Source organism: Zophobas morio, unplaced genomic scaffold, assembly GCF_036711695.1.
Source record: "Zophobas morio isolate AGI-343-1 ecotype UQ-CSIRO unplaced genomic scaffold, CSIRO_AGI_Zmor_V1 ptg000010l, whole genome shotgun sequence".
Lineage (NCBI taxonomy): Eukaryota > Metazoa > Arthropoda > Insecta > Coleoptera > Tenebrionidae > Zophobas > Zophobas morio.
Window position 1 is genome coordinate 5,773,936 of NW_026972115.1, and position 8,526 is coordinate 5,782,461.

The window sequence follows — 8,526 nt, forward strand, 5'->3', positions numbered from 1 at the left end:
ATCAGATTTAACTAAATGAAAAAATATGTCTGGCTATTAATCAATGTGTGCAACTACCACGAAGCTTCTCAAAAAAAGTTTTTCTTTCCAGAAAACAAAATCCCTGATAGAAAGGTTAACCTAAAATATTTATATGAATTTAATTTACTGAAAAAAACGAACAGCTGAGGTTCGAAAAAGATCATTTATGTTAGTGCATATTCAGTTATTCTCCTATTTAAATAAATGCATTATTAGTCAGAATTTCGTTCGCCCCATTCGCCGCCGACCCGCCGCAGATAGATAATCATCTCGGCGCTAATTTCTGCCATTTCCCACTAAGCTGCACCAATTTGCCATCCGTTTTTCGCCGGTTCCACCTCGGCGGCAAGCATCCTCCAAAAACAGCCGATTTATTCGCATTGAAACAATTACCTCCTCTCAAAAGACTAAACGCTACAATAATTTATCTCGCGGAGGGTTATTGTTGGAATCGTGTCGAGGAACGTGGCAGTGTCGTATCGGCCATTATTTATCACACAATTTGAAAGTAGGTGCGGGGCGGCGATGATGAGAAGAAGGTCGGCAGGTGGCGTCTACGGGGACGTACGCAGGGGTTCCCACACAGTTAATCTAATCTAATTTTATTATGAGGCAATATCGCGAGCTTGCAGAAGGCCGCAAGGAGCGACGCTACAGCGCCGGGACGCCGCTCGGGCACGGCATTCTCACATAATATGGGGCTGTCTGCAGCCGTGTCGCAAGGCGATAACATACACAATCACATCACGCTAATTTACTGTTATGGGGCGCTCTTCACTTACTTCTGGAATTAGCAAAAGCGAAATTGAGCACCCCATTTTCGGAGATGATCTTCGCGTTTTTTTGTACCTGTACGAGTAATTGCTGAATTTTGTTTCGTTTACTCGTTAGAGCGCAATTTGATAAAAACCGTCGCAGCGAAATAGCAGTCGTGAAAGTTATCACGGCGGCGGTCGTTGTTGGCATAGAACGTCAGATGCGTATCTGTATGGAAGACCTAGTGGCGGAGCGTAACAGGTTAGCAGGGGATGTCGGCCATTCTGCACGTGTCAACGAACAACACGGAGGCCTATCTGATCGGGCCACAATAAACACGTCAGCGGTGGCGGCGGAGGCGTCAGCTATACCCTGCTTCCGGTTCCCTGTTCGTCGTCCTATCTTCACGCGGCGGCTTTTCAACGCCTTGGCGGTGCTTCCTGCAACCCGAATATTCAATGCAGACATTACGCCATCCATCTCGCCGTAACCACGTTCAACTAATACAGAGTATTTCAAGAAAACGCGTTGTTCTAGCACGACCCATAAAGTATTTTGGATTCGGAGGGAGGAGAGCGGATCTGAATGATGCATGGTGACACTTGGCGGGGAGAAAACCTCGGACGAGGTGCTTAATGCGAAAGAAATTGGACTAGAGTTACTTAGACGGGACTTGAAACGTCTCAAGATTTATAACAATTATTAACAATTAAGATGTTTGCTTGAGGGTGAAGTTTAGCTCATTATTGTATTGTTGTGTTCAATATTTTTATTTTGCTGTTGAGTATTACTGGTTGCCTACACAAAATCGAATTCTTTTCATACTTTCAAAAATAGATTTAAACATTTACGTAATATATACTAACAAACTTAAGCAGCAGTTTTTTCAGTAATTTAATGTCATTAATATGGATATTATCACTATTCGATATTGACAAATATTACAAAAATTATAATGAAAAAGAAAAGACCAAAGGGAAAAATATAGTGAAAGTTCATCAATGGGATATGAGCAGGAAGGACAAAGAAGCTAAAGATAGGTACCAAAGGGTGAAAAAACTAGCAGGGGAGGGAAAAACAAATGAAAATGGTAAAAGATTTAAAAAAGATGAACAAGCAAAGTAAGAGGAAAAAGAATAAGGGAAAAAGAAGAAAATAATGAAACCCTTAAAATAATGGAAATTTTTTTGGAAGGTTGCCAGATTGAAGAATAAAGAAAATGAGTTTTGCGAATTTTGAGATCGTTGATTTAGTAGAGACATGGATAGAAGTAAAAGGGTGGAAAAAGATGAAAGAGAAAATGCCAAAAAAATTTAACTGGATATGTCAGGTGGCAGAAAGAGAAAAGAAGAAAGGAAGACTTAAAGGACCAGCGCGGGAAAAATTTAAAATCCAGATAGCCTAATCCGCTCCTGCTCTTAATATTTGATTTTGAACTAATTTGAAAAAATCTCGCCTATTCCTTGTGTTTTGTTTTTGCAGTAGTTTGAAAGAATTTCGGAGACCCTTCGTGCTTGTTTTTTGAAGTAGTTTAAAATAAACTCGGGGACCCCATTTGTTTTGTTTTTGAAGTAGTTTTAAAGAATCTTGGGGTTTCTTTTGTTTTGTTTTTGAAGTGTTTTAAAAGATCTCGGGAACCTCTCGCCCCCGGTTTTTGAAGTAGTTTGAAAGAATCTTGTGGGTTCCTTATCTTGTTTTTGAAGTAATTTGAAAGAATCTCGAGGACGCTTTTTATCTTGCTTTTAAAATCGTTTGAGACAATCTTGGGGATCTTTGTGTTTGGTTTTTGCAATAATGTGAAATAATCTTAGAGAATCCTTTTGTTTTGTTTTTGAAGTAGTTTAAAAGAATCTCAGGAACCCCTATTGTTCTGGTTTTAAAGTAATTTTAAAGAATCTCGGAGACTCCTTGTGTTTGATTTTTGAAGTAGTTTGAAAAAATCTGCAGGACTTTGGTGTCTAGTTTTTGAAGTAAGTTGAAAGAATGTCAGGAACCATTTGTGTTCTGGTTTTGAAGTAGATTGAAAGAATGTCAAGGATTCTTACAGTTTTATTTTTGAAGTAGTTTGAAAAATCTCGTTAACTTTTATGTTTGGTTTTTAAAGTAATTTTAAAGAATCTCGGAGACTTCTTGTCTCATTTTTGAAGTAGTTTGAAAAAATATCCAGGACTTCTGGTGTCTGGTTTTTGAAGGAGTCCGAAAGAATCTCAGGGACAATTTGTGTTCTGGTTTTGAAGTAGTTTGAAAGAATGTCAGGGATCCTTATTGTTTTATTTTTGAAGTAGTTTAAAAGAATCTCGGAAACTTTTATGTTTGGTTCTTAAAGCAATTTTAAACAATCTCGGAGACTTCTTGTGCCAGATTTTTAACTAGTTTAAAAAAATCTTCAGGACTTCTGGTGTCTGGTTTTTGAAGTAGTCTAAAAGAATCTCAGAGACCATTTGTGTTTTGGTTTTCAAGTAGTTTGAAAGAACGTCCGGGATCTTTATTGTTTTATTTTTGAAGTAGTTGGAAAGAATGTCGGGGACCTCTTTTGTCTAGTTTTTAATGTAGTTTGAAAGAATCTCGGGGACCTCTTTTGTCTGGTTTTTAATGTAGTTTGAAAGAATCTCGGAAACTTTTACGTTCGGTTTTTGAGGTAATTTTAAAGAATCTCGGAGATTTCTTGTATCTGATTTTTGAAGTAGTTCGAAAAAATCGCTAGGACTTCTGGTGTCTGGTTTTTGAAGTAGTCTGAAAGAATCTCAGGGACTATTTGTGTTCTGGTTTTGAAGTGGTTTGAAAGAATGTCCGGGATCTTTACTGTTTTATTTTTTAAGAAGTTTGAAAGAATCTCGGCGACTCCTTGTGTCTGATTTTAACGTAGTTTGAAAAAATCTCGGAAAGTTTTATATTTAGTTTTTGAAGTAATTTTTAAGAATCTCATAGACTCCTTGTGTCTGATTTTTGAAGTGGTTTGAAAAAATCTCCAGGAATTCTGGTGTTTGGTTGTTGAAGTAGCCTGAAAGAATATAAAAAACCATTTGTGTTCTAGTTTTGAAGTAGTTTGAAAGAACGTCCGGGATCCTTATTGTTTTATTTTTGAAGTAGTGTGAAAGAATTTCGGGGACTCCTTGTGTCTGGCTTTTAACGTAGTTTGAAAGAATCTCGGAAACTTTTAAGTTTGGTTTTTGAAGTAATTTTAAAGAGCCTCGAAGACTTCTTGAGTCTGATTTTTGAAGTAGTTTGAAAAAATCTGCAGGACTTCGGGTGTCTAGTTTTTGAAGTAGTCTGAAAGAATTTCAGGCACCATTTTTGTTCTGGTTTTGAAGTAGTTTGAAAGAATGTGGGAAACCCTTTTTGCTTTATTTTTGAAGTAGTTTGAAAGAATCTCGGGGATCCCTTGTGGCTGATTTTGAATTTGTTTGAAAGAATTTCGGAGATCACTTATGTTTTTTGAAATAGTGTGAAAGAATTTCAAGGACCTCATGTGATTGGTTTTTGAAGTAGTTTGAAACAATCTTGGTGATTCATTATCTTGTTTTTGAAGTAATTTGAAAGAATTTCGCGGACTCCTCGTGTCTGGTTTTTAACGTAGTTTGAAAAAATCTCAGGTACCTTTGTGTTTGATTTTTGAAGTAGTTTCAAGAATCTCGGGATCTCTTGTGCCTGGTTTTTGAAGCAGTTTAAAAGATTTTTGAGATCTCTTACCTTGTTTTTGAAATAATTTGTATTTCGTTTGTAAAGTAGTTTGAAAAAATCGGAGCACTTTTGTGTTTGGTTTTTCAAGTAGTTTTAAAGAATCTTGCGAAATCCTATTGTTCTGCCTTTGTGTAATTTGAAAGGATCTCGAACACCTCTTGTTTTTGAAATAGTTTGAAAGAATGTCGAAGATTCTTTCACTTGGTTTTGGAAGTAGTCTGAAAGAATATTGGGGATCTCTTGCATCTGGTTTTTGAAGTAGTTTAAAAGAATCTCCGGAACCCATATTGTTCTGGTTTTGAAATAATTTTAAAGAATCTCGGAGAGTCCTTGTTTCTGATTTTTGAAGTAGTTTGAAATAATCTCCAGGAATTTTGGTGTCTCGTTTTTGTTGAAAGAATCTCAGGGACCATTTTTGTTCTGGTTTTGAAGTAGGTTTAAAGAATGGCCAGAATCCTTATTGTTTTATTTTTGAAGTAGTTTGAAAGAATCTCGGTAACTTTTATGTTTGGTTTTTGAAGTAATTTTAAAGAATCTCGGAGACTTCTTTTGTCTGATTTTTGAAGTAGTTTGCAAAAATCTTCAGGACTTCTGGTGTTTGGTTTTTGAAGTAGTGTAGAAGAATCTCAGAGAACATTTGTCTTCTGGTTTTGAAATACTTAGTTTGAAAGATTGTTTGGGATCATTTTTGTTTAATTTTTGAAGTATATAGTTTGAAAGAATCTCGGGAACTTTTATGTTTGGTTTTTGAAGTAGTTTTAAAGAATCTCGGAGACTTCTGGTGTCTGGTTTTCGAAGTAGTCCGCAAACATTTTAGGGACAATTTGTGTTCTGGTTTTGAAGTAGTTTGAAAGAATGTCCGGGATCCTTATTGTTTTATTTTCGAAGTAGTTTGAAAGAATCTTGGAAACTTTTATGTTTGGTTTTGAAGTAATTTTAAAGAATCTCGGAGACTCCTTGTGTCTGATTTTTTAAGTAGTTTGAAAAAATCTCCAGTGCTTTTGGTGTTTGGTTTTTGAAGTAGTCTGAAAGAATCTCAGAGGCCATTTGTCTTCTGGTTTTGAAGTTCTTTAAAAGATTGTCCGGGATCATTTTTGTTTTATTTTTGAAGTAGTTTGAAAGAATCTCGGGGACTCCTTGTGTCTGATTTTTAACGTAGTTTGAAAGAATCTCGGGAAGTTTTATGTATGGTTTTTGAAGTAATTTTAAAGAATCTCGGAGATTTCTTGTATCTGATTTTTGAAGTAGTTTGAGAAGTCCTGGTGTCTGGTTTTTGAAGTAGTCCGAAAGAATTTCAGGGACAATTTGTGTTCTGGTTTTGAAGTAGTTTAAAAAAATCTCTAGGGCTTTTGGTGTTTGGTTTTTGAAGTAGTCTGAAAGAATCTCAGCGACTATTTGTGTTCTGGTTTTGAAGTAGTTTGAAAAAATGTCCGGGATCCTTTTTGTTTTATTTTTGAAGTAGTTTGAAAGAATCTCGGGGACCCCTTGTGTCTGACTTTTAACGTAGTTTGAAATAATCTCGGAAACTTTTATGTTTGGTTTATAAAGTAATTTTAGAGGGTCTCGAAGACTTCTTGAGTCTGATTTTTGAAATAGTTTGAAAGCATGTCGGAAACCCTTTTTGCTTTACTTTTGAAGTAGTTTAAAAGAATCTCGGAGACCCCTGGTGTCTGGATTCTAACGTAATTTGAAAGAATCTTGGGAACCTTTGTGTTGGAATTTTGAAATAATTTTAAAAAATCTCGGAGAATTCTTGTGTTTGATTTTTGAACTAGTTTGAAAAAATCTCAGGGATCCCTTGTGGCTGGTTTTGAATTTCGGAGATCATTTATGTTTTGTTTTCTGAAATAGTTTGAAAGAATATTAAGGACCTTTTGTGACTGGTTTTTGCAGTAGTTTGAAAGAATCTTGATGATTCTTTATCTTGTTTTTGAAGAAGTTTGAAAAAATTTCGCGGACTCCTCGTGTGTGGTTTTTAACGTAGTTTGAAAAAATCTCAGGGACCTTTGTGTTTGATTTTTGAAATAGTTTCAAGAATCTCGAGGATCTCTTGTGGCTGGTTTTTGAAGTTGTTTGAAAGAATCTCGGTGAGTACTTGTGCCTGGTTTTTGAAGTAGTTTAAAAGAATCTCAGGGACTCCTTTGGTTTTTGTTTTTGAATTAGTTTGAAAGAATTTAAAAGTTTCCTTATCTTATTTTTGAAGTAATTTGAAAGAATCTCGGACTCCCCCAATTAAAACAAGAATGAAAAGAATTAAAAATTAACTGCAATAAAGAAGAAGGATAATGATAAGCGCTATCAAAATAATAGGAAACAAATATCACATTGGAACGATATATGTAAGAGGATGACAGCAATGACAGAAAAAGTAAAAAAAGAAGGAATAAATGATGACGACCATGTAAGAATAGGAAAAACAGTAGGAAGAATGCAAAAGATGGTGGAAAAAAATCCAAAGATAAAAGGGGAAGTAAGGAAGGAAAGTAACTGTTGGAAACATGAAAATGAATGGGAATAAACTCAGTTCAAAGTGGGAGAAAGCATAGACTCCGAACATGTGCCATTGGATTTTGAAATAGAAGAGTGTGCCAGAAAATAGGAAAAAGAGAAGGAGGAAGCAGGAAAATATGTGGGAATAATATAGGACGAGGAGGATAGTGAGGTATATGGAGAGACGTTAAGAACCTATACTTTCCTTGAAGCTAATACTCCAGCAAAATGGGACGAATTGGAACAACTGATAAAATATGAAACTGAAGGTAGAAAACAAGGAGAAAAAATGACTGGTGAATGAAGAAGTTACGCCTCAAAATGAGAAGTAGGGAAAAACCCAAAAACACCAAACATAAAGAGCTGTTGAAAGTCAGAGACACATATATTAGAATTAAATGCAAAGACCGAAAAAAGTAAAAGTACATGGAAAACAGATTGAAAATTGTTAAACGACAAAAGGTAAGCAGCTGGAAAACATTTCCAAATTCCAAATTTTAAGTCAATACTTCCTCCACTATAATTCCGACAATTTTATTATCAACATTCCCACAAACCTTGTCCCTTTTCGTTAGAACCAGCAACGTTATCGTTATTAAATTGCACTTTTGCACTTTAGTGCCGTAAATTAGCGCTAACCCACGCAATGGCTGCGTTCGCGTGACGGAGTGAGGCCGTAAAAATAATTGTCGTGGCTTTTTACGAGTACGTGGCCGGAGGAGGCTTCGGCAAGTCCGAGACGTCGATCTTAAATTGATATAGCGGAGGCAGAGCCCGAAATATGTGGCGGACTGTTCGCTGCCACGCTATTATAATTTAGGGGTCTCCGGAGGACTCTACGTACGGATTATGGCCGCGTCATACATTATGTACCTGGATCCCGCCATAACTCCTAACACCACTTATTGTAATCAAATACTTCACGTGCACACGCCCCGGAAAAGTATGCCGGAGGAGACGCGAACTTCGGCTTGGTGCAACCAGTGTGCACTCCATCAAACTGCCATTTTCCGCATATAATAATTTATTACTTTATTTCAGTCGGTCACTTAACTATTGATAACCGCACTGCGCTTAATGAAGTTTAACTTCGCCAATTGACGCAGTTTTATAGTCCAATTTTCTTTAATTGTTTAATATGTGCCGATCGCAGGGGAAATCATACCGGAACGAATATTTTTGTGTGTACTAGCAATTTATCCCTAATTATTTTTATTGGCCGTACGTTTTATAGTAGTCGAATGAAATAAGTTAAGGGAACATTTATTGGTGACTTGGAGCGAGCCGTAAACAGAGAAGTTGATATCTCGAGGACCGCCGAAACGGCTTTATGATACGTTCATTTATTTACGAGATAACGAGAAATATGCGCTAACGAAATTAACCTTGTGACGGTCGATCTCTTGATGACCCCGTGATTTCCCCGAGGAGAAAAATTAGCAATAGAAAAAACGGCTCGCTAAATAAGGTCACTCATAAGAAAAAGATCTGAACTAGCACTAGATTTGCTAATTTTTAACAGCGACGAATGAATTTGAATAAAAAATTCTCCCCCGACCTGCCAAACCCGTCGAAAAA